A 24077-nucleotide genomic window follows, 5' to 3' on the forward strand; every position below is an offset into this window, starting at 1 on the left:
ATTCTCCGATCATGGCTGGAGGGCAGGGCAAAGGCGGCCCCAGGGCCGCCTTTGCCCTGCCCCCCAGCTCTTAGCTCCCCGCTGGGTTTCTGATCACTGTCAGTGGCAGGGGGCTTCTTCCTGCTTTCCCTTTTGCCTCCCTGCATTGTGCCTACATATGCAAATTAACCGCCATCTTGTTGGCAGTTAACTGCCAATCTTAGTTGGCAGTTAATTTGCATATAGCCCTGATTAGCCAATGAAAAGGGTAGCGCCGTACGCCAATTACCATTTTTCTCTTTTATTAGTGTAGACTAGAGGCCCAGTGCACGGAATTTGTGCACTCTGGGTCAGGGGCAGGGTGCCCTCAGACTGGCCTGCTTCCTCTCTCAGTCCAGGAGCCCTTGGGGGATGTCCCACTGACAGCTAAGGCCCGCTCCCCGAAGCCATCAGGCAGACATCCTTAATGCTGTCATGGCTCTTCCGCCACTGCCGCTGCGCTTGCCAGCGTAAGCCTGGCTTCTGGCTGAGCGGCGCTCCCCCTGTGGGAGTGCACTGACCACCAGGGGGCAGCTCCTGCATTGAGCATCTGACCCCTTATGGTCAGTGCATGTCATAGCGACTGGTCATTCCACTGTCGGGCCGAAACCAGCTTTCAGACATCCCCCGAAGGGTCCCAGATTGCAAGAGGGCGCAGGCCAGGCTGAGGGACCCCAATGGTGCACAATTGGGGCCGGGGAGGGATGTGGGAGGTAGGCCAGCTGGGGAGGGGCCATGGGAGGGCTCCAGGGAGTGTCCGGCCTGTCTTGCTCAGTCCCAATCAGCCGGACTCCAGCAGTGAGTTAACCTACTAGTCAGAGCATCCGCCCCCTGGTCAGTGCACGTCATAGTGAGCAGTTGAGTGGCCTTAGCATATCATTAGCATATTACACTTTGATTGGTTGAACAGCCAACTGGATGACTGGACACTTAGCATATTAGGCTTTTATTATATAGGATAGATAGGTTTAAGTGAAACAGAAATCTTTCCGCCAAATGTTATAATGTGATGAACATGTGATGTATGTTTTTAGATTTTAACCTTGAAAATGCTATACTTGCCGTCATCGCCATATCTAAAATCTAAGAAAACAGTCAAGATTCTAACATGGAACTGCTGCTCTGCTTCCTGAATCAGGACACTTTAACCTCCTGGGTCCACAAACCATGGAAGAGGGACGGAAGGGAGGAGGCCGTCGCCTCAGCATCGGGGTTCACATGGGCAGGAAGGCGGGCTCCCCACCTCCGCACTGCTACCTTGATGGGACTTACTGCCGATGTGAACACCTGAGAAAGCTTCCATCTCCGATGCCACAGTGACTGTTAAGGATGGAGCCAGCCACACAGGAAACTGCTCCAGGCGGGAAAATGGCTGCGATGCCCAGGCCCTGAGGGAGACCTCCTAAGACACCCAGAAGCAGCCAAAGGGATTCCAAAGCCACGCGCCCCTATTACTGCACAGGGAGCAGACGGCACACTTGTGTGTCCTCGTTACAGACACCGCATCACAGAGGGTGTTTCCCAACGGGGCGGCCCGGCCCTTACAGAGCCCAGCCCACAGTCAATGCTGCGGTTGCCTCAGTGTGTTCGTCGTCCGAGAATGCCCTCGGGCCCCACACGTAATGTTAACGCTATGGGTACTGAGCACCATGCTTCCCCGGACCAGCCGAGTGCTCAGCAGCACAGGCCACAGGGCCCAAGCTGGCCTGGCTGCCCTCTCCCAGCAGCAGCCACGTCAGCACGTGGCTGGGCGTGTGGGCCCTGCGTGGCCATGGCTGTGGCCTTGCCTGCAGGCGGGATAAGCTGGCATGGGGACAGGACTGGAGGGAGAGGCGCAGGCCCCAACACTGGAAATGCCACTGGAATTCTCTTTGCAGTAAAGCGAGACTTTATAAGTTGGTGTGTCCTTCCACTCTAAAAGGACCCTGCATATGTATGTTATGTATTACATATGCACATCTATGCTCACACATAGTGTATAACATGTGTATGTGGATACATAGGTAGCACACATACGAAAAGCCTAACGTTCTTCTGTGGGTGACGTCCTCTCCTCCTCGCACCAGGGCGGCAGCACGGGCGGAGCGGTGCTTCTAAAGGGGCAGCGAAGGGGGACCTGCGGTGCAGACTCCGACTCCCGCTCCTGCCCACTTGCTCTCTGGACCAGCTCTGCTCACCCAGGGAGATGTGGACAGAGAGGCAGATGTGGCACCTGAGGGAGCACCTGCCCAGACAGGCACGTCTAAGCGACGAGACTGCACACTAAGGAAGCAGGTCCGTATGCCCGCATCCCCAGTCGCCGAGCGTCCGGCTACAATGGGACGAGACTAATAACCAGAATGCTACGGGCTCCTTCCTCAGACCCCTTTGTCTGCACTCTCCTGGGAACGGTACTCTGACGGGACTCTTTTCCACGAGACAGAGGTACCCACCCTGCTCCTCCCACACTCTCTCCACGAGGATTCAGCTGTGGCTTTAGGCTTTAGCAGATCTCATCGAAGAAGGCAAGCAGGGCAGTCACTGCCACCTACAAAATGCGACGGCAAGTAGGGTTCTACCAGTCCCACGTGCCCCTTGCGTCGTCCTTGCCACCACAAGTCTGCCAGTGATGACCCCATTTCAGACCCCTGTGTCACTATACGCAAAGTCTGCTGATTTGCAAATATCGAGAATAAATCATCTCCCACTCATTTCTGTGTTTGCAGCCTCCAATTTGGGGCTTCCTTCCCCAATCTGTGCAGGCGATTCTGACGCATATTCCTGTGGAGGGTAAGTGGCAAGTGGTTGGAACCCTGTGCAAATCCACCACAGGGGGCACCTGCTGTCACCTCTCCGTGATGGAGCACTCCTGAGCCCTGAGAAGGAAGGACTAGCTGACACCTGCCACAGGGACAGGCCCAGAATGGTGTGCTGAGCGGGAAAGCTAGACCCAAAGCCCTGCATGCAGAACCACTCTGCTCAAATGAAACCCAATACAATGGGACCAATGGGACAGGAAGCAGGTCTGGCTACATCGGGGGCGGGGGGGGGGGGGGGCAGCGGGGACAGCACTTATTCACAAAAGGAAACTACGAATGCACCAACAAAGGCCAAACTGCACTCCCATGCAGTGCACCTGGGGTCAGTCATGCCCAATGAGGCCATTTCCAATGAGTAGTGGAAAACAAACCAGCACACTGTACCCGCCCAGCACCCCTAAATCCACAGCAGCACACTGTACCCGCCCAGCGCCCCTAAAACCACAGCAGCACACTGTACCCGCCCAGCACCCCTAAACCCACAGCAGCACACTGTACCCGCCCAGCACCCCTAAACCCACAGCAGCACACTGTACCCGCCCAGCACCCCTAAACCCACAGCCTCACACTGTACCCGCCCAGCGCCCCTAAAACCAGCACAGCACACTGTACCCGCCCAGCGCTCCCTAAATCCACAGCCTCACACTGTACCCACCCAGCGCCCCTAAACCCACAGCAGCACACTGTACCCGCCCAGCACCCCTAAACCCACAGCCTCACACTGTACCCGCCCAGCACCCCTAAACCCACAGCCTCACACTGTACCCGCCCAGCACCCCTAAACCCACAGCCTCACACTGTACCCGCCCAGGACCCCTAAACCCACAGCCTCACACTGTACCCGCCCAGCACCCCTAAACCCACAGCAGCACACTGTACCCGCCCAGCACCCCTAAACCCACAGCAGCACACTGTACCCGCCCAGCGCCCCTAAAACCACAGCAGCACACTGTACCCGCCCAGCACCCCTAAACCCACAGCCTCACACTGTACCCGCCCAGCACCCCTAAACCCACAGCAGCACACTGTACCCGCCCAGCACCCCTAAACCCACAGCCTCACACTGTACCCGCCCAGCGCCCCTAAACCCACAGCAGCACACTGTACCCGCCCAGCACCCCTAAAACCACAGCAGCACACTGTACCCGCCCAGCACCCCTAAACCCACAGCAGCACACTGTACCCGCCCAGTGCCCCTAAATCCACAGCAGCACACTGTACCCGCCCAGCGCTCCCTAAAACCAGCACAGCACACTGTACCCGCCCAGCGCCCCTAAACCCACAGCAGCACACTGTACCCGCCCAGCGCCCCTAAAACCACAGCAGCACACTGTACCCGCCCAGCACCCCTAAACCCACAGCAGCACACTGTACCCGCCCAGCACCCCTAAACCCACAGCAGCACACTGTACCCGCCCAGTGCCCCTAAATCCACAGCAGCACACTGTACCCGCCCAGCGCTCCCTAAAACCAGCACAGCACACTGTACCCGCCCAGCGCTCCCTAAAACCAGCACAGCACACTGTACCCGCCCAGCGCTCCCTAAAACCAGCACAGCACACTGTACCCGCCCAGCGCTCCCTAAAACCAGCACAGCACACTGCACCCGCCCAGCGCTCCCTAAAACCAGCACAGCACACTGTACCCGCCCAGCGCTCCCTAAAACCAGCACAGCACACTGTACCCGCCCAGCGCTCCCTAAACCCACAGCAGCACACTGTACCCGCCCAGCGCTCCCTAAAACCACAGCAGCACACTATACCCGCCCAGGGCTCCCTAAAACCAGCATAGCACACTGTACCCGCCCAGCGCTCCCTAAAACCAGCACAGCACACTGTACCCGCCCAGCGCTCCCTAAAACCAGCACAGCACACTGTACCCGCCCAGCGCTCCCTAAAACCAGCACAGCACACTGTACCCACCCAGCGCCCCTAAAACCAGCACAAGACACTGTACCCACCCAGAGCCCCTAAATCCACAGCCTCACACTGTACCCGCCCAGCGCCCCTAAAACCAGCACAGCACACTGTGCACACTGTACCCGCCCAGGGGTCCGGACTGGTTCACTGGTGCTGAGGGGGCGAGGCGGGTTGTGGGACTTAGGAGATGACAGGGTCCCCTTGTCCAGCCTCAGCAATCACAGTGGGCGTGAGAGGCGACACTGAAGCAGGATGGGATGCTGGCCATGTGTCCTGGCTGACAAGTCCAGGCAGGGAGGAGTGACCTTCCTGGAGCACCGCAAAGGGCTCTGCCAAGTCACTGAGTCAGCTCCTCCTGTCTGCTTCCAGGACAATCTGCCCTCACTGTGCAGGGCCTCCTCCGCTGGCCACCGTCCCACAGCACTGACGCCTGGGTTTTGTGTGGTGCCCACACCCCCACAGACATGACGTGCACCCCCGGGGCTGTGCCCTGCCTGTCCTGTCCCCGGCTGACTTGCCCTAACTTCTAGAGCAGGGAGTGCACAAACTGGGAGCAATACACATGGCTTCCCTCATGAAGGAGGGCGTGGACTGAAGATTCAGAGCAGGCAGACACGGGGGTTAAAGCAGTCACATCATGACAGGCTCCCTCCATGACACGTGTGTGCACCTGGACTGAACAATAAACGTACTGGGAGTCCCCTGCACGGACGGGACCTGGCAGGGCAGCAAGGGCAATGCCAGGCTGAGGGGCGTGTCTCGGGGGGCATGGGCCTGGGACCTCCCTGGAGGAGGCAGCCTGGAGCTGAGATCTGGAAGGCGGTAGAATGTCCAGGGGACGCAGGGAAGGAAGCATCAGAGGGGTCACGTGGGTGGAGGCCCAAGGGAGAGAGGGACTCAGTGCCTGGCCAGGCTGCCCAGTTGGGTAGTGTCATCCCAGTGAGCCAAGTTTGGGAGTTCATCCCTGGTCAGGGCACAGACAAGAACCAGCCAATGATTAAGTGGGACAACAAACACCTCTCTCCCTCTCCCTCTCTCCCTCTCCCTCTCCCTCTCCCTCCCTCTCTCCCTCTCCCTATCTCCCCCTCCCCCCGCAACTAAATAAAAAGTAAAAAACATTCTGGCCATGTGGCTGAGCATCCACCTATGAACGAGGAGGTCATGGTTCGATTCCCAGTCGAGGGCACATGCCCAGGTTGCAGGCTCGATCTCCAGTGTGGGGCGTCCAGGAGGCAGCAGCCGATCAGTGGTTCTCTCCCATCATTGATGTTTCTATCTCTCTCTCTCCCTCTCCCTTCCTCTCTGAAATTAATAAAAATATATATTTTAAAAATAGGCTGCGCATGTCTCTCTTAGCTTTAAATCCCAGCACCTGCCACAATGCAGCACAGGGAAGGCACATGAAACAATTCTTCTATTAAAGTGCTACGGTCAGGAACATGCAAAGTTCTTTTCCTTTCCTTAAATTAAAAGCAATACACGTCTAAATGTGATACTACTGATTTCATTTTGAGCCACTTGGTCAATTACAAGCACCTGTATTTTTCCTTGGGATCAACCTACTGTCCCTGGGGAAGGCCTCGCAGGGCCCAGCTGGTGACCTGACTGTGGTGAGGGCATGGTCAGAGCCTTGGCAATCCCCGGAGCCCTGAGGGCCGACAGGCGGGCAGTGCATGGAGAAACATGTCACCTCTGAAATCCTACAAAGCATGTTAGAGTGCCAATCAGAGGTCCCTGATTTTTCTCAAGGAGCCTACAAAATAACCCATGTGTGGTTTTTGGAGCACTCTACCTGACCCCCAGCCTGGGCCCTGACAGCTGTGACTCTCCCAGGATGCAGTGCCCCCCATGCTCACAGCTGTGACTCTCCCAGGGTGCACTGTCCCCCCCCCCCATGCTGACAGCTGTGACTCTCCCAGGGTGCACTGCCCCCCCATGCTCACAGCTGTGACTCTCCCAGCGTGCAATGCCTCCTCCCCTGCTATTTAGGCAGGATGTTCCTTATCCCCATCAGGACAGTTAATAGCGAGATTTTCATTTCTACACTCAGCTTTCAAATACCAATGCATTTCATTGGCTTCCCCTTCGAACTGTTTTTCCAGCTCCTCAAACAACAACAACAAAAACTGGTATTCTATGTGTTCAAGAAAAAGAATCAATAAAATTCCAAAATCTAATTTCAAGATTTAGGTAGAAACAAACTTTATTATCAGTTTTACTAAGAAGTTTTCAGAAACAAGTGTTTTTTTGCTTCTTTTTCTTTTAATATGTTTAACGGATTTCAGAGAGGAAGGGAGAGGGAAAGGGTGAGAGTGATAGAAACATCAGTGATGAGAGAGAATCATTGATCAGCTGCATCCTGCATGCCCTCCACTGGGGATGGAGCCTGCAACCCAGGCATGTGCCCTTGATTGGAATTGGAATCCACCCTGGGACCCTTCAGTCAGCAGGCCGATGCTCTATCTACTGAGCTAAACCGGCTAGGGCTTTTTCTGCTTTTTAATGGAGAAAAGGATAAAATTTTACAAAATTTAACAGAAATGCAGGGATGTGAATCACACTTCACATTGTCAAAAAAATTTTTTTTGAATTCCACTATTCTTTTTTTAAAATTTATCTTTATCTTTACTTATCTTTATCGTTGAAGGTATCATAGATGTTTCCGTTTTTAACTTGCACTCCCAAAACATCGTGAAGGCCTAAAACAAGTGAATGAATTCACAATCTCTCAGACTATCCAGTCCGAACAGTGAGCCCCGTCATCGCAACGTAACTGAGGATGCACCTCCCGCCACGACACCCGGTGCTGTGTCTCCGGCCTGAGAAACCCAGCTTTCTTCGTGTTTATTTCCTCAAAATAGGAACCACGCATTTTAAACTTCTGTAAACCAGAGGTCAGAATCTAACATAAACCCCGATGATCGCCTGTCTTTACTGAGCACCCACCACGTCCCAGTCATGTCAGAAACACACCAACAGGCACAGAGTGGCTACGTGACTTGTTGAAGGTCACACAGCAAATCTGTCTCCCACCACCTCTTGCTCCTCTCAAGGGTCACACAGGACATCAGTGGGGCGTAAGGAGCTCTCATGGGCCTCAGCGCCTCTGGCCTGCGTTTCCCAGCCGGCCCGCTACGGACGTGTGCCCAGGCTCTCGGCCGGGTGCTGGCGGCCACTGAACTAAACCCCGGACAACGCATGTCCCTGACGGTGCTGGTGACGACCACCTGCGTCTCCAGGTGAAACAGTAAAGGGACACACACACAGGCTTGCTCCTCACACTCACACAGGATCTGTAAGAGCTCAGGGCTGCGTCAGCAACTGCAGTCCAGGCACTGACAACCTACCATTTTGACTCTCATCGCTGTGTTTCCCAGGAGTCACATTTCCCCCCAAAGTATATTAGGACCCAGGACTGTTTTGGCAATTTCATTTTCCCTCTTTTCTTAAATAAGCATTGAATTTCCAACGTGGCTTTTCCTCTACGGCTTTGTGTGGTTTCTGCGGCATGAACCTGAGCGTGTCCACACCAAGTCATTTCCAGGCCACAGCCGGAGGGCGCGGTGCCGGCTCAGGCCTCTCATTCCGCAACCTTGTGTTCACACCGAAGGGCACTTAGAAATTCCAACGGGCTGCCTTCTCCCCGTCTTCCCCGGCATCTAGGTCACTGGGAAGTTCACTGGTTGTAAAGGGGGTGTCCGTAGAAGCTTGGCTAATAGAAGGATAATGCGAATTAGGCCCCTTGATGCATCTGACCAGAGCAGGCATTTGCAGGCAAGCGCTGGCTGAGCCACAGATCTGACCGACCAGTGACTCCCCGGGGGACCTGCTCCGACACCGCACAGAGAGGGAGCAGGGTTCCGACAGGGCCGCCCTTTGGGAAGGCGGCTGCTTCGCTAATTAAAGTCTATTCTGTTTCTCGCATCTACTCCCTGCACTTTATAATACCACCGTCAGTTACTCACAGAGGAGCCAGTTAAATGCATAGCAGCTTGCATCCGACAGTGTTGTTATTACGATTATCCATAATGACATGTATTTAAACAACGCTGCATGGCTTTCCAAGCCCTTCATATACAGTTAGCTCTACACACATCTAGTTGTCACCATGCCTGGTTGGCATTTCCCGGGGCAGAGCCTGGCCCTCGCTGCTCAGCGGGGTCTCCCAGTGTGAGCGGGGTCTCCCAGAGCTGCAGCGGGACCCTGTGGACATGAGGGCTGCTGTATAACGGGATGAGCCTGGGGCTTCTGTGGGGGGGAAGGGGGCGTTGCTCTTCAGTCCCGTAACCCAGTCTCACCCTGAGACAAACATCAGGCAAATACCAACTAAGACACATTCTATAAAAGCATCTACCGAGAGGACTCGAACTGTCAGTCATCAGACTCAAGAAAAAGCTGAGACCGGTCAGTACAGCAGGGAGGAGCCCCAGGAGGCGAGACAGCTCAGTGGGAACCGGTGAGGGGGAGTGGGGGGGTCCCGGAGCAGGAAGTGGGCCAGGTACAGCCCAGGAAACTGCCTGAGCTGCGGCGCCAGTGCCAACAGCGGCCAGTCCCGGACCCCTGGTCCTGACACGTGGGCCTCAGGTGCTAATGACACAAGAACAGGGAAGTCGCTGGGTACCATCAGTGTTCATGTAAATCCAAATCTATTCCAAAACACAGCTTTTATTTAAAAAACAGGGGAAAGAATTCACACACACACACACACACACACACACACGCAAACACACACACACACCCTGTCACAGCGGGAAGCGGGGCTCCGCGGGCCTCGCTGCCCGTCCCGGGAGAGGTGCAGTGTGAACCCACCGAGGGTGGTCCAGCCTGAAGGCTGTGTCTCCTGACATAAGAGCTGCCCCGGAACAGCGCTCATCATAAGCGCAGACCTGACGCATCCTTGGAGTTAGAAGGAGACCTTTAGTTGCCAAAGGACGAGAGCACGCAAGTGTCAGCTGTGGAGTCTGTGCCTGGGCGTGAACACGGAGCCTGCGGCCCTGCCCGCCGGGTGGGAGAGGCCCCGTTCCCGGAGCCCTGGGGCCTTCCTGCAGGCAGGCGCTGCTCAGGCACTGGCTGCCACTGGGGCAGGCCCCAGGCGGCTTCCCTCGCTCCCTCCGGCCCCAGCTTCTCACTTGCCCATGGGGCACCCGCTCCTCTCTCCGCCTGGCTGGGCCCCAGCGGGTCCCCACTTACCTGCACACCAAGTCCCTGGCCTATGAAGTCGGCCTGCCTCCTGCTGGCAGCTAGCGCCTCCTGCTGGCAGCTAGGGCATTCCCTTGGTAATATTTTAACCCAGCATTCTTCCTCAGGGCTCCCTTGTACATTTCCTATATAACCAGTAACTGTCTAAAGAGTTAAAAAATAAGAGGAAAATGTTTGCATCATTTCTTCAACAAAGACAGGATATGTTTGTATTTGTAAACACAATTTTTTTAATTTAAATTAGCCTGATAAGAGCCCATCTTCCCAGCTAAATTGTAAGTGGGCTAATGTTCTTTCTTCCCAAAATAAAAAGAAAACGGTCAAGTGTGTTTTCCATCACAGCCTCCAGTGTCAGCTGCTCTAACTCTGTGGTCAGGTGGCCTCAGGCTTTGTCTTCTCTTGTAAATTAAGTCTGGCCAGGAGGAGGCTCTGGCCTCCTTCCCACCCCAGAAAGTCATGTAGGCGGTTCCTGAGCCTAACGCGACCTTCCTGTGCCTGTGTCTCAATCACATTCTACACATTGGCCACCGCACCTGGGCCGCGGGGCACCGGGGGCACCGCGGGGTGAACAGAAGAGCTGCGGCCTGGGCGAGGGCGGGCTGGCCTGGGACCTGTGTCCAGAGGGGAGTGGGACGCTTCCAGGCGCATGAGCCAGCAGAGCCCAGGGGATCTGCTCCCTGGGTTTCTGAGGTTTGCACCCCAGCCCTTCCTCTACCTCCTCAGGACGTCCAAGAGGAAGCAGAGCTGAAAGGTGGGAGCAGGGAAGGCGGGTGCTATGCAGGGGAATGGGGCTTCCCTAGCAGGACAGGCCAGGGGACGAGGACCGCCTGGAGGGAACGAGGGAAGAGGCACCTGATCAGATACGAGGCGAGCGGCCCTTGCCCACCGGACTCAGCAGGGCTCTTGCTCAAACTGGATTTCACAGGAAGTGACAGACGGGCCCAGAAGTCCGACTGAAGTCTGGTCAAGCAAAGAATCCCTGTCACTTACCCTTCACTTAAAAACAGCTCCTTCAGTGAATGCCAGCTCAGGCCCCCGGGCACGGCCAGGCATCTTCCCAGCCCAGGGCTGGTGGAGCGGGCAGGCGGCACACGCCCAGGTTTGTTGAAGCTCAGTAAACGGTAAAAGGCACCTGGGGACGTGCGGCTATGACACGATCAGTCTGGCCCATCCCCACGGGCTCTATTGGTGGCAACAACATGAAAACGGCTGTGGGATCTAAGCTAAGGACACAGTGATCTGAGGCGGGCGGTTCCTAAAGATGCTTTTCACTTCCTGGAATAGGTCAGGCTGTGAAAAGGTCAGAGGAGGTGGGATGACTGAGCGCAGCTAAGCCTACCCTTAAATAATAAACAATATTCAAACCAACCCTAGAACAGCCTGTGAGAGCAGCTGGGCCCTCAGAGACACCCTGTAAGCACAGCGGAGCTGGCTGCCTGGAGAGGGTGTCCGATCTGACTGTCCACGCTGTTAGCAAACTCAGCTCCAATCCGCCCACATCAGTCCTGGCTCTGAAGCCACCCAGACTCTCATACCCACCTCCCTCCCCACAAGGGCGCCTCCCTCCCCAGGAGACCGCCTCCCTCCCCATGAGGGCCCCTCCCTCCCCAGGAGGGCCTCTCCCTCCCCAGGAGTCCCACCTCCCTCCCCAAGAGACCACCTCCCTCCCCATGAGGGCCCCTCCCTCCCCTTGAGGGCCCCTCCCTCCCCAGGAGGCCCACCTCCCTCCCCAGGAGGCCGCCTCCCTCCCCATGAGGCCACCTCCCTCCCCATGAGGGCCCCTCCCTCCCCATGAGGGCCCCTCCCTCCCCAGGAGGCCCACCTCCCTCCCCAGGAGGCCATCCCATGACTGGGGGCAGGAGCAGCTGGGAGCGCAGCTCTGAGGAACACAGCTGCCCACTCCTGGCTGGATGCAGGCTCCCTGGCCCCTGCTGCCCCCCCACCCCCACCCCGGGCCCACAGCAGAGCAGCACAGGGTCCCTGCTGGAGGGCAGGCAGGGGTCCGGGCCTCCAGGTCTGCCAGCAACTGTGGGGTCCCAGCCACTGTTGGGGACCCGCAAACTCCGAGCACATGGGCACTGGCAGAGCGGGTCAGGCACAGAGCGGGGCCGGAGTTCCTGGGGCCCGTTTCCTCCATGTGGCCACTGCCCTGGTCTGTTTGCAGAGAAATCTCTGCACAAATGGTTGCCAGAGATATTGGATATTTCCTAAATATTCTTAAAGCCCCATTTGTGGCTCCTCTAAGAGCTCCTATTTCACAGCAGAAAGGACCCCGATATCAGCTCTTCAAGCTCAAGTATCTCATTGCACAGTGTGAAGCAGGGTCCCACTGTGTTTCCCTGGACAACAATGAAAAAACTTAGAGGAAGCCAGAGATGGGACCCATGATCCATCCTCCCAAACCACAAGGGGGGGACACATGGCAGGGATGGGAGCAGGGCAGAGGTGGGCACAGGGCAGGGGTGGCCTGGTGCAGGGTGGGCAAGGGCAGGGTGGGCATGGGGCAGGGATGGGCGCAGGGCAGGAGTGGGCACGGGGAAGGAGTGGGCGCGGGGCAGGGTGGGTGTGGGGAAAGAGTGGGCGCGAGGCAGGGTGGGCACGGGGCAGGGTGGGCGTGGGGCAGGAGTGAGCGTGGGGAAGGAGTGGGCGTGGGGCAGGAGTGAGCGTGGGGAAGGAGTGGGCGTGGGGCAGGGTGGGCGCGGGGAAGGAGTGGGTGCGGGGAAGGAGTGGGCGCGGGGCAGGGTGGGCGTGGGGAAGGAGTGAGCGTGGGGAAGGAGTGGGCGCGGGGCAGGGTGGGCGCGGGGAAGGAGTGGGTGCGGGGAAGGAGTGGGCGCGGGGCAGGGTGGGTGCGGGGGAAGGAGTGGGCGCGGGGAAGGAGTGGGCGCAGGGAAGGAGTGGGCGCAGGGAAGGAGTGGGTGCAGGGCAGGAGTGGGCATGGGGCAGGGCGGGCGCGGGGCGGAGTCTGAGGTGCTGTGCTGGGTGAGGTCAGCTTTGCCTCTAAAGTGCACCCTGAGGACGAGGCTCATCTTTTCTGAGAATCCAGAGGTAGATCCATGGAACCCCCACATGAAATCCTTTTCGTGGAACATGTTCCCCCACAAATGCCTTCCTGGGGGAGGGAGATATGCGAGACCAGGGCTGGGGGACAGGGCCACCTGGCTCTTGCCTGCCGCCTGGGTTTCCGATCACTTTCGCCTTCCATCATTGCGCCTATGTATGCAAGTTAACCGCCATCTTTGTTGGCAGTTAATTTGCATATCACCCTGATTAGCCAATGGGAAGAGTAGCGAAGGTACAGTCAATTACCCTTTTTGTCTTTTATTAGCTGGGATATATAGATTACTGTATTGTTTTCCATACAAACAACTGCAAACGTGCATTTGCCTACCCTGTGTTTCCTACATCCACCATGCCCAGAATCATTCTAGGTGGGCACACACCCTCTCGGGGTCTGCCATCTCCGGGCTTATCTCTGGGACAGTGAAGCCTGTTCTAATTTTATTTTGAATTTGCTGCCAGGAATTCCACTAGCACATGAGCTCCTGCGGACGGGCCATCTCTGCTGGTCCCCGACGGAGGCACCGTGCAGAGCAAGGCCGGTGTGGAGGAGGCATGGCGGCTCAGACCTGGCTCCGGGCTAACACCTCCACAGGTGGGCGGAGTTCCCTCGCTGCCTGCCTTCCAGATGAAAGACGATGAAAATGCAGACACTTAACATCAGAAGCTAAAATAGGTTTTCAATTTCAAAACTATGAATAGCTGAGCAGAGTGAGTTCCCAGGGAGTGTCCGCGAGGTGCACCCATTCCTTCCAGCCCACACCAGGCCTGGCCTGCCACTCACCCTGGAGCCTCCCAGTCCTTTCCTAAGTGCCCGCCCCCGTAGTCCTCTGTCCTAAAGCAAAGGGGGTCAGGGAAAAGAGCAAGACTCAATGAAACCTTGTGTGTGGAAATGATGCCTTTGGAACAAAATCTTTCCTTCGATTCCCACACTTCCCGGTGCACTGTGTTAAACAGGTGTTTACAAATGAGAGGGAAGAGAAAAGGCTTATAACTGAAAATATTTACCTCCCTGACTATTCTCCTTGCTCAACAACCAAAAATGTTGCCATTTCTTTTTATAGAGAGGAAGCCTGGTATACAAACAGATACTGCAGAAAAAATAGAGAACCACCACTGGTAGAAATTTAATAAAAATAAAAATACTTGACTGAATTCCATTTCACTTACTGAAGTTGCAAAGCCATGATCTGGGGTTTCACCTCCATCCAGAACATGATGATTGTGGAAGCATCGTGAAGCCTAAAGAACCGCAAGTGGGTCTGCATGTGGAGGCACACAGCCCCTGCCCCTCCCCTCCCCTCCCACCGCCTGTCACCCCGTTACAGACGGAAAAGTTGCACCCTGACACCGAGACTGGGGCCTTGTCTAACAGCTGAGCTGTCACTCAACCCTGTCTCTCTAACTCCAGAGCCAGCACCTCAAGGGACTCAAGGGCAGATGCTACCTTAGTATCTGCACAAACATCTGGCAGCGTCTGCCAAGCCCAGGTTAGAGTTTTAGAAAAAAACAGGGAAAGGCAGAAATCGGAATGTCTCAAAGAGAGCACAGCACCCACACTCAGAGGGTGAGGTCAACACACGGGCAATGTCTGCTGCCAGCAGCACACAGCTGGTGCCCCACGGGCCCCGAATGCTGACAGACAGCAGCACCTGCCACCGCCTACAGCAGTAACAGCTTTAGAGAACAGCCCCCAACCCAGACTAAGGACCAAAACTGTGGAAAAGGTGAGATGCACAGAGAGATCATCCACCTTATCGGTATTTATCAGAGAAAAAGGAAGTTCCCGACCACTGGGATTCAGCTACCCTAACAATGGAAGGTTGACTCCATGAACGATTACTGTGTAGCATGAAAGACATTGATTATGATGAGATAATTTGGGGAGAGAACAGGCTGACGGGCAGGCTGGCCCAGACCAGCTCCCAGGCAGGCCCTGCCTTGCTCACCCAAGTTTCCTGAGAGGGCACCTGGCCCAGCCACACTTCCCGCCCGGCCGCTCAGGGCACACTGCCTCACCTGGCCCGGCCACAGGTCCCACCTGGCTGCTCAGGGCACACTGCCTCACCTGGCCCGGCCACAGGTCCCACCTGGCTGCTCAGGGTGCTGCCTCACCTGGCCCGGGCACAGGCCCCACCTGGCTGCTCAGGGCACACTGCCTCACCTGGCCCAGCCACAGGTCCCACCTGGCTGCTCAGAGCACACTGCCTCATCAGGCCTGGCCACACTTCCTGCCTGGCCGCTCAGGGCACACTGCCTCACCTGGCCTGGCCACACTTCCTGCCTGGCCGCTCAGGGCATGGCCCACCCCACCATTCACCTCGCCTCTCAATTCAGACCCTCCAGGCCACTGGGCAGAAAGACACCAGGCAAAGGGATTCGCCAGCATCAGCCACCTCTAAGGCTAGAGAAGCATGCAAAGCCCTTCCCTCAGCCAGGTGTCATGCGGATGTAGACACATACACATGCCACGTAATGCCATGTATGATCTATAGCTGTCATATGTAGAAATATATACACATTCACATACATGCCATATACCATATATGGACTCTAATTATCATATATAGAAATAGATACACATTCATATACACATCCTATATACCATATGTATACCATGTATATACTATATATACCATATATGTCATATGGACATAGCTAGATGGGCCATGGAACCGTCTACGGATGGAAGAATGGTGCACACATTATAATATTTACCCCCCAAGGCAAACTTGTGAGGTTACAAGTAAGTAAGGGTTGTGCAGTTGCCTGTCACAGCACTCCACGTCCTGAATCCACTCCACAGCTCCCCACTGTCCCAACCAACCTCTGCAAATGGTCAGTGGCCCAGCTACTGCAGTGCAGCCGATGGCCCTGGCCCCTGGCCCAGCTCCGGGAGTGACCTCTCCCTCGACCCCGCCCCACAATCCAGTGAATCCATATCAGTACCATGGGGACCCACTGAAATAGAACCCTGTTTAGGTGGAATTCAGAGAAGCCACACCATAGGAGGGGCTCATTTGTGGCTTCTTTTAAAATGCATGTCTGTTTCACGCATTTGCGGATACTAGGGTAACTGGTCTTAGGCGCAGGCATAAAACTTTATGTCCTGTTTCCTTTTTCTAGTTAGAATTAAGCACAGGGCACCTCCACTGTGCTTACGGGATTAAATGGATGGGCTCGTGTTCCTACGCGAGACGTCAACGCTGCTGGGATGGCCTGGCCCCCCTAACCTGCCCCTTAAGAATTGTGCCCTAGCCCCACCAGGGCGACGCCAGAGGACTTCATTAACGCCTGCTGGCACATGCACCGCACTGTCATTCACATGCCGTACCCTCACACAGGAAAGTGAAGACCAGCTCGAGTCATGTAGTCAAAAACCACAACACTTTCGATGAATTTAGAACATCTAATGTTGTAACTTCCTCCGAAACACGTCAGACCACTTCTGTAAACACCAGGCGGAGGAGGGAGGCCTGGCGACCGGGAGGGGCTGGGAGAACAGGGTCCAGGCATGTGTTCCCTCTGCAAACCACAGAGCGAGTTAGGAAACTGAAAGCAAAATAAGAGCATTGATTGAGAGTTCACGTATAGTTCACAACAACAGCAACAGACATGTCCCTGGATATCTAGAGTAATCTCCTATACAGTCTGTAAGGACGTGGAGCCGGAGAAGCGCTGCAGTGAGCGAGAGTTCGCAGCTGTCTGGCCTAAGCTGCGGAAAGTCTTTGGCATAAAACACATCAAAGGCACCTCCCATTCATTTCACTGGCATGGGGCCAACTGTCACCTCCTCCAAATGTTTCCTAAAATCCCTGGGCACGGACAGCTCTTCATTCTGGGCCTCCAGCATCTGCTGGTCTGTCCTTTAACTTCCATCAAACCTGGTTCTTTTTGCATAATTGACTGCCATCCACCAGAGCTTCTACAAAGAGTTGGCTCACTTGAATCAGAACCCAAACAAGTGCAGACACTCAGCCACTATGGAAAGATGGCCAGGGGCACATGGTCCTTGCCTCCGTACGCACCCGGGCCCTGGCACGCACCTGGCGTTCATTAGCTGTATGAACACAAGGAAACAAGTTTAAATCCCAGGAGAGCTTAACATAAAATGAATGAGGAAAAACACGCTCTTCCATGGGGCAGTGGACCAAGACTATCAGACCAGACAGAAGAAATAAGTAGTAAGTTTGGATTTAAAACTGACAGAAAAGAGAGGCCAAGCAAAGCCCCACAGCCCAGCACCCATCGCTCTGGCGATCTCCCCGCCTGGTTACCCTGTCCCTGTGCGTAGGGTCCCTCCTTCACATCCTTCAGTTGCTCAGGCAGCAGAGGGTCCCGGAGTCTCAGAGCTGCCTCTCCGCCGCTGTGCTGGGGGCTGACGTTCGTTCAAGGTTAGGAAGATTCTAATCTAGATCCTCAGTGTCTTCCAGAGAGAGGACGGGGACAACTGTCCTTTTCTCTCCGGATCTGCGCGCTGGCATCGTGGGCGGGGCAGTTGCTGTCCCTATCCTGAAAGTGAAGGCTCCCCGCCTACAACAGGGCCCGGTCATCGGGTGCTGCGCTATTGCACAGGGGCACAGTCCACAGCCGCGACCTTGGACGGAGCTGCATGGAATGCGTTGTGGCTGGCGGCCCAGGAGCTGAGGCTGCGATGAGCAGGGAGCTCTACACACCTACCTGCAACTGCAGGACGGCTGGTGGCAGTCCCGCCTGCACCCTCAGAACAGGCCTCTAGTTCCAGTTTGGAGAACCTGCACACAGTAGGTCCGTCCTTTGTCCGCAGGCAGTCACCGCTGCCTGACGCGTGCTGAGCTATTCGAAGGCGACCTTCCCCCGCCCCACTAGACGGCACTGAATCCCAGAGGCACTGAGCATCTTCGTGTGGAAGGCTGACAGCGGGACGCACCTGCATCAGGCCAAGCACGCACAGCAGGTAGCAGCTAACTCTTCTTCCGTCCCCAAAGCCACAGGTTACGCGCCCGAAAACCTGCATGGAGCGGGCCAAGTGCCAAGCACACTTGGGACCACGGTCCAGAAAGGGCCCCGTCATCCCTGACCCTTACTCTGTCCCTCCTCCCGGCCTTACAGTTTCAACCGTCCCCAGAGCAGATAAGGGCCTGGCGCCCACGGTCCGCTGTGCTGTGTCCCACTCACCTGACCCCCGGCCACCTGGGCCCCAGGACGAGGACCTGAAATTTGAGCTGGAACTTGTGAAGGATGCCAGGGGCACACCCATTGCCAGGGATGTGTCAGGTCCTGGGAGCCGGGCACCTCACCACGTCAGTGCTGGGACCTCAGTGGCTGCTGCCCCAGGACCGGGAGGTGATGGGAAGTGTGAGGTCCTGTGGGCGCAGGTGGCTGCCCCGCTGAGCGCAGGTGGAGGTACCCAGGGACCGCTGGGTACCACAGTTCTACCTCAGAAACAGCCGAGGCTCCAGGCAGCTTGAGATGCTTCCAGATACTCAGGACTGACACCCCGGCAGCATGAAGGGATTCAGACCCGGGACGTGCCCGCTCCAACCCCATGCTGGGGCGATGTGAGGGGCACCTGGGCCATTGGTGCTTAGAAATGACCACAAAGTTCGAGCTCACGTCACAGGTTGTAGAACAGCCAGGTGCTGCTTCGCCCAACGGCCCTGGATGGTCAGAGGAAGGTGGGCCCCCTCCAAGTGGCCCCACAGCGCAGGGTGTAATAGAGACAGGACGCATGGCTGCCTGGGACCAGCACCCAGATGCAAGGCTGGTCAGACCGAAGCAGGACCCTGCCCTGAGCCACAGGTCACAGCCTCACCCGGGGCCATGGCCGGTACCCGGGGCCTGACATCAGTGCCTTTACTGGGCCCAGGGCCCCAAGACCTGGCCCTACACACCCATGGGGAGCCCTGCCCGCACCATGCCAGGCTGTCCATCAAGGGGAGACAGCCAGCGCCCCGAGCCCCTGTTTGCCCAGCTCTCTCCTGGCTGCTCTGTGGACCTAGGAAACCCTGTTTTCCTGGAAAATGACTGCTCATCCATTAGAAATGGCTTCCTGAGCATATCCTGATGTTCCCCGTTTCCCTGGCAGCACCCAGCACAAGCAGCTCCTGCACACGCCCAGTCCTGGGACACAGTTGCTGCTCCTCCTTGCACTAAAGGCCTGCAGAGATGGCAGGCCTCTGACACAGACAGGGACAGCGCACCCTGGAGGGCAGGAGGCAGGAACCCTTTCACAGTGAGGACACACAACATAGGAGTGAAGTTAAGGTCCTGGCCTGGGAGCCCCCAAAGGGTGTGCTGACCCCATCCTGTGGCCTCCGCTCCCAGGAGAAGGCAGCACAGGGGGAGGGAGCACAGGTGGAGGTAGAGCAGGTGGAGGGAGAGCAGGTGGAGGTAGAGCAGGTGGAGGGAGAGCAGGTGGAGGGAGCACAGGTGGAGGGAGAGCATGTGGAGGGAGAGCATGTGGAGGGAGAGCAGGAGGAAGGAGAGCAGGTGGAGGGAGTGCAGGTGGAGGGAGCACAGGTAGAGGGAGAGCAGGTGGAGGGAGCACAGGTAGAGGGAGAGCAGGTGGAGGGAGAGCAGGTGGAGGGAGAGCAGGTGGAGGGAGAGCAGGTGGAGGGAGAGCAGGTGGAAGGAGAGCAGGTAGAGGGAGTGCAGGTGGAGGGAGCGCAGGTGGAGGGAGAGCAGGTGGAGGGAGAGCAGGTGGAGGGAGAGCAGGTGGAGGGAGTGCAGGTGGAGGGAGAGCAGGTGGAGGGAGAGCAGGTGGAGGGAGAGCAGGTGGAGGGAGTGCAGGTGGAGGGAGAGCAGGTGGAGGGAGAGCAGGTGGAGCGAGAGCAGGTGGAGGGAGAGCAGGTGGAGGGAGAGCAGGTGGAGCGAGAGCAGGTGGAGGGAGAGCAGGTGGAGGGAGTGCAGGTGGAGGGAGAGCAGGTGGAGGGAGAGCAGGTGGAGGGAGAGCAGGTGGAGGGAGAGCAGGTGGAGGGAGTGCAGGTGGAGGGAGAGCAGGTGGAGGTAGAGCAGGTGGAGGGAGAGCAGGTGGAGGGAGAGCAGGAGGAGGTAGCACAGGTGGAGGGAGAGCAGGTGGAGGGAGAGCAGGAGGAGGTAGCACAGGTGGAGGGAGAGCAGGTGGAGGGAGAGCAGGAGGAGGGAGCACAGGTGGAGGGAGAGCAGGTGGAGGGAGAGCAGGAGGAGGGAGCACAGGTGGAGGGAGAGCAGGTGGAGGGAGAGTAGGTGGAGGGAGAGCAGGTGGAGGGAGAGCAGGAGGAGGGAGCACAGGTGGAGGGAGTGCAGGTGGAGGGAGAGCAGGTGGAGGGAGAGCAGGTGGAGGGAGAGCAGGTGGAGGGAGTGCAGGTGGAGGGAGAGCAGGTGGAGGGAGAGCAGGTGGAGGGTGCGCAGGTGGAGGGAGAGCAGGTGGAGGTAGAGCAGGTGGAGGTAGAGCAGGTGGAGGGAGTGCAGGTGGAGGGAGAGCAGGTGGAGGGAGAGCAGGTGGAGGGAGAGCAAGTGGAGGGAGAGCAGGTGGAGGGAGTGCAGGTGGAGGGAGAGCAGGTGGAGGTAGAGCAGGTGGAGGGAGAGCAGGTGGAGGGAGTGCAGGTGGAGGGAGAGCAGGTGGAGGGAGAGCAGGTGGAGGTAGAGCAGGTGGAGGGAGAGCAGGTGGAGGGAGTGCAGGTGGAGGTAGAGCAGGTGGAGGGAGAGCAGGTGGAGGGAGAGCAGGTGGAGGTAGAGCAGGTGGAGGGAGAGCAGGTGGAGGGAGAGCAGGTGGAGGGAGAGCAGGTGGAGGGTGCACAGGTGGAGGGAGAGCAGGTGGAGGTAGAGCAGGTGGAGGGAGAGCAGGTTGAGGGAGTGCAGGTGGAGGGAGAGCAGATGGAGGGAGTGCAGGTGGAGGGAGAGCAGGTGGAGGGAGAGCAGGTGGAGGGAGAGCAGGTGGAGGGAGTGCAGGTGGAGGGAGAGCAGGTGGAGGGAGAGCAGGTGGAGGGAGTGCAGGTGGAGGGAGAGCAGGTGGAGCGAGAGCAGGTGGAGGGAGAGCAGGTGGAGGGAGTGCAGGTGGAGGGAGAGCAGGTGGAGGGAGAGCAGGTGGAGGGAGAGCAGGTGGAGGGTAGCAGGTGGAGGGAGTGCAGGTGGAGGGAGAGCAGGTGGAGGGAGAGCAGGTGGAGGGAGTGCAGGTGGAGGGAGTGCAGGTGGAGGGAGAGCAGGTGGAGGGAGAGCAGGTGGAGGTAGAGCAGGTGGAGGGAGAGCAGGTGGAGGGAGTGCAGGTGGAGGGAGAGCAGGTGGAGGGAGAGCAGGTGGAGGGAGAGCAGGTGGAGGGAGTGCAGGTGGAGGGAGTGCAGGTGGATTGAGAGCAGGTGGAGGGAGAGCAGGTGGAGGGAGTGCAGGTGGAGGGAGAGCAGGTGGAGGGAGCACAGGTGGAGGGAGAGCAGGTGGAGGGAGTGCAGGTGGAGGGAGTGCAGGTGGATTGAGAGCAGGTGGAGGGAGAGCAGGTGGAGGGAGTGCAGGTGGAGGGAGAGCAGGTGGAGGGAGTGCAGGTGGAGGGAGTGCAGGTGGATTGAGAGCAGGTGGAGGGAGAGCAGGTGGAGGGAGAGCAGGTGGAGGTAGAGCAGGTGGAGGGAGAGCAGGTGGAGGGAGTGCAGGTGGAGGTAGAGCAGGTGGAGGGAGAGCAGGTGGAGGGAGAGCAGGTGGAGGTAGAGCAGGTGGAGGGAGAGCAGGTGGAGGGAGAGCAGGTGGAGGGAGAGCAGGTGGAGGGTGCACAGGTGGAGGGAGAGCAGGTGGAGGTAGAGCAGGTGGAGGGAGAGCAGGTTGAGGGAGTGCAGGTGGAGGGAGAGCAGATGGAGGGAGTGCAGGTGGAGGGAGAGCAGGTGGAGGGAGAGCAGGTGGAGGGAGAGCAGGTGGAGGGAGTGCAGGTGGAGGGAGAGCAGGTGGAGGGAGAGCAGGTGGAGGGAGTGCAGGTGGAGGGAGAGCAGGTGGAGCGAGAGCAGGTGGAGGGAGAGCAGGTGGAGGGAGTGCAGGTGGAGGGAGAGCAGGTGGAGGGAGAGCAGGTGGAGGGAGAGCAGGTGGAGGGTAGCAGGTGGAGGGAGTGCAGGTGGAGGGAGAGCAGGTGGAGGGAGAGCAGGTGGAGGGAGTGCAGGTGGAGGGAGTGCAGGTGGAGGGAGAGCAGGTGGAGGGAGAGCAGGTGGAGGTAGAGCAGGTGGAGGGAGAGCAGGTGGAGGGAGTGCAGGTGGAGGGAGAGCAGGTGGAGGGAGAGCAGGTGGAGGGAGAGCAGGTGGAGGGAGTGCAGGTGGAGGGAGTGCAGGTGGATTGAGAGCAGGTGGAGGGAGAGCAGGTGGAGGGAGTGCAGGTGGAGGGAGAGCAGGTGGAGGGAGCACAGGTGGAGGGAGAGCAGGTGGAGGGAGTGCAGGTGGAGGGAGTGCAGGTGGATTGAGAGCAGGTGGAGGGAGAGCAGGTGGAGGGAGTGCAGGTGGAGGGAGAGCAGGTGGAGGGAGTGCAGGTGGAGGGAGTGCAGGTGGATTGAGAGCAGGTGGAGGGAGAGCAGGTGGAGGGAGTGCAGGTGGAGGGAGAGCAGGTGGAGGGAGAGCAGGTGGAGGGAGTGCAGGTGGATTGAGAGCAGGTGGAGGGAGAGCAGGTGGAGGGAGTGCAGGTGGAGGGAGTGCAGGTGGATTGAGAGCAGGTGGAGGGAGTGCAGGTGGAGGGAGAGCAGGTGGAGGGATTGCAGGTGGAGGGAGAGCAGGTGGAGGGAGTGCAGGTGGAGGGAGTGCAGGTGGAGGGAGAGCAGGTGGAGGGAGAGCAGGTGGAGGGAGTGCAGGTGGAGGGAGTGCAGGTGGAGGGAGAGCAGGTGGAGGGAGTGCAGGTGGAGGGAGTGCAGGTGGAGGGAGAGCAGGTGGAGGGAGAGCAGGTGGAGGGAGAGCAGGTGGAGGGAGCACAGGTGGAGGGAGAGCAGGTGGAGGGAGAGCAGGTGGAGGGAGAGCAGGTGGAGGGAGAGCAGGTGGAGGGAGTGCAGGTGGAGGGAGAGCAGGTGGAGGGAGAGCAGGTGGAGGTAGAGCAGGTGGAGGGAGAGCAGGTGGAGGGAGTGCAGGTGGAGGGAGAGCAGGTGGAGGGAGAGCAGGTGGAGGTAGAGCAGGTGGAGGGAGAGCAGGTGGAGGGAGTGCAGGTGGAGGGAGAGCAGGTGGAGGGAGAGCAGGTGGAGGGAGAGCAGGTGGAGGGAGTGCAGGTGGAGGGAGAGCAGGTGGAGGGAGAGCAGGTGGAGGGAGCACAGGTGGAGGGAGCGGTGCATCTGAGGGCAGAGCAGGACTCCCTGGCAGGCTGCTCTGCAGCTCATCTCTATGCTGGGAAACCAGTCCTCCCGGCCAGCCAGGGACACCATGGCTCCCCCCTCCTCCCCTGAGGGGCAGCTGTGCTGCTTGTTTTGTGTTTGTATTTTCTCTGCCAACAAGGCCTCCCCCAGTCTAATTCCCACTCAGTCGGAGGTGGCACTGGCAGGCCACGCCTAGCTCTGCCTCTGGGCCTGGCGCTGGCCCTGTCCTTATGTCCACGGCCACCGGGGCTCACCCTCCTGCAGCCAGGTCACTGCTGCTCCTTACTAGCCCTGTGTCCCAGCTGTTAAGTCCCAGCCGCACAAGCACCATTTCCTCCCTCCGTTTACTTCCTGTGAGATCTAGAGATGCGGTCCCCAAGGCCTCGTGTCTCCCTCCATGGATGTCTGCAGGTCCCTGTACCATGGGGCTCCCCCTCTTCCTGTCTCACTGGAGATAAAAACCTACAATCATATCCTTACTGTCCATGTCACCTCCCCCATCGGCTCCTACCCAGGCTTTTCCGTGTTGATAACGTGGTGAATGTGTACACAGTACACCTCACACGTAGCCACGCCCCGAGCACCCACCCCGGCCTCCAGAGCTTTCTCAATGGCTTTTCAACAAACGCACACAGGGCCCCCTAACATCCTCCTTCCCTCCCACCCGCACCTGGGCTCCCATGTCTGTCTCCTCACAACCTGGCTGCAGTCAGGGAGCCTGAGGTGCGGCAGGCGTCCTTCCCAGGGCCCAGGGAGCTCCCCCACCTCTGGGCGGCACACCCTCCCCCTCGCCCCGCCCAAGCACCCCCCTTCTCCTCTTGTGTTTCC

General features: G+C 58.0%; 1 protein-coding gene across 1 annotated transcript in view; it reads right to left on the reverse strand.

The window, feature by feature from the left end:
• Window positions 1–24077, reverse strand: part of MMP16 (matrix metallopeptidase 16) — a 165761-nt gene that overhangs the window by 117100 nt on the left and 24584 nt on the right. The gene's annotated exons all lie outside the window — the stretch shown is intronic.

This window comes from Myotis nattereri, assembly GCF_964212035.1.
Source record: "Myotis nattereri genome assembly, chromosome: 17".
NCBI classification, from domain to species: domain Eukaryota; kingdom Metazoa; phylum Chordata; class Mammalia; order Chiroptera; family Vespertilionidae; genus Myotis; species Myotis nattereri.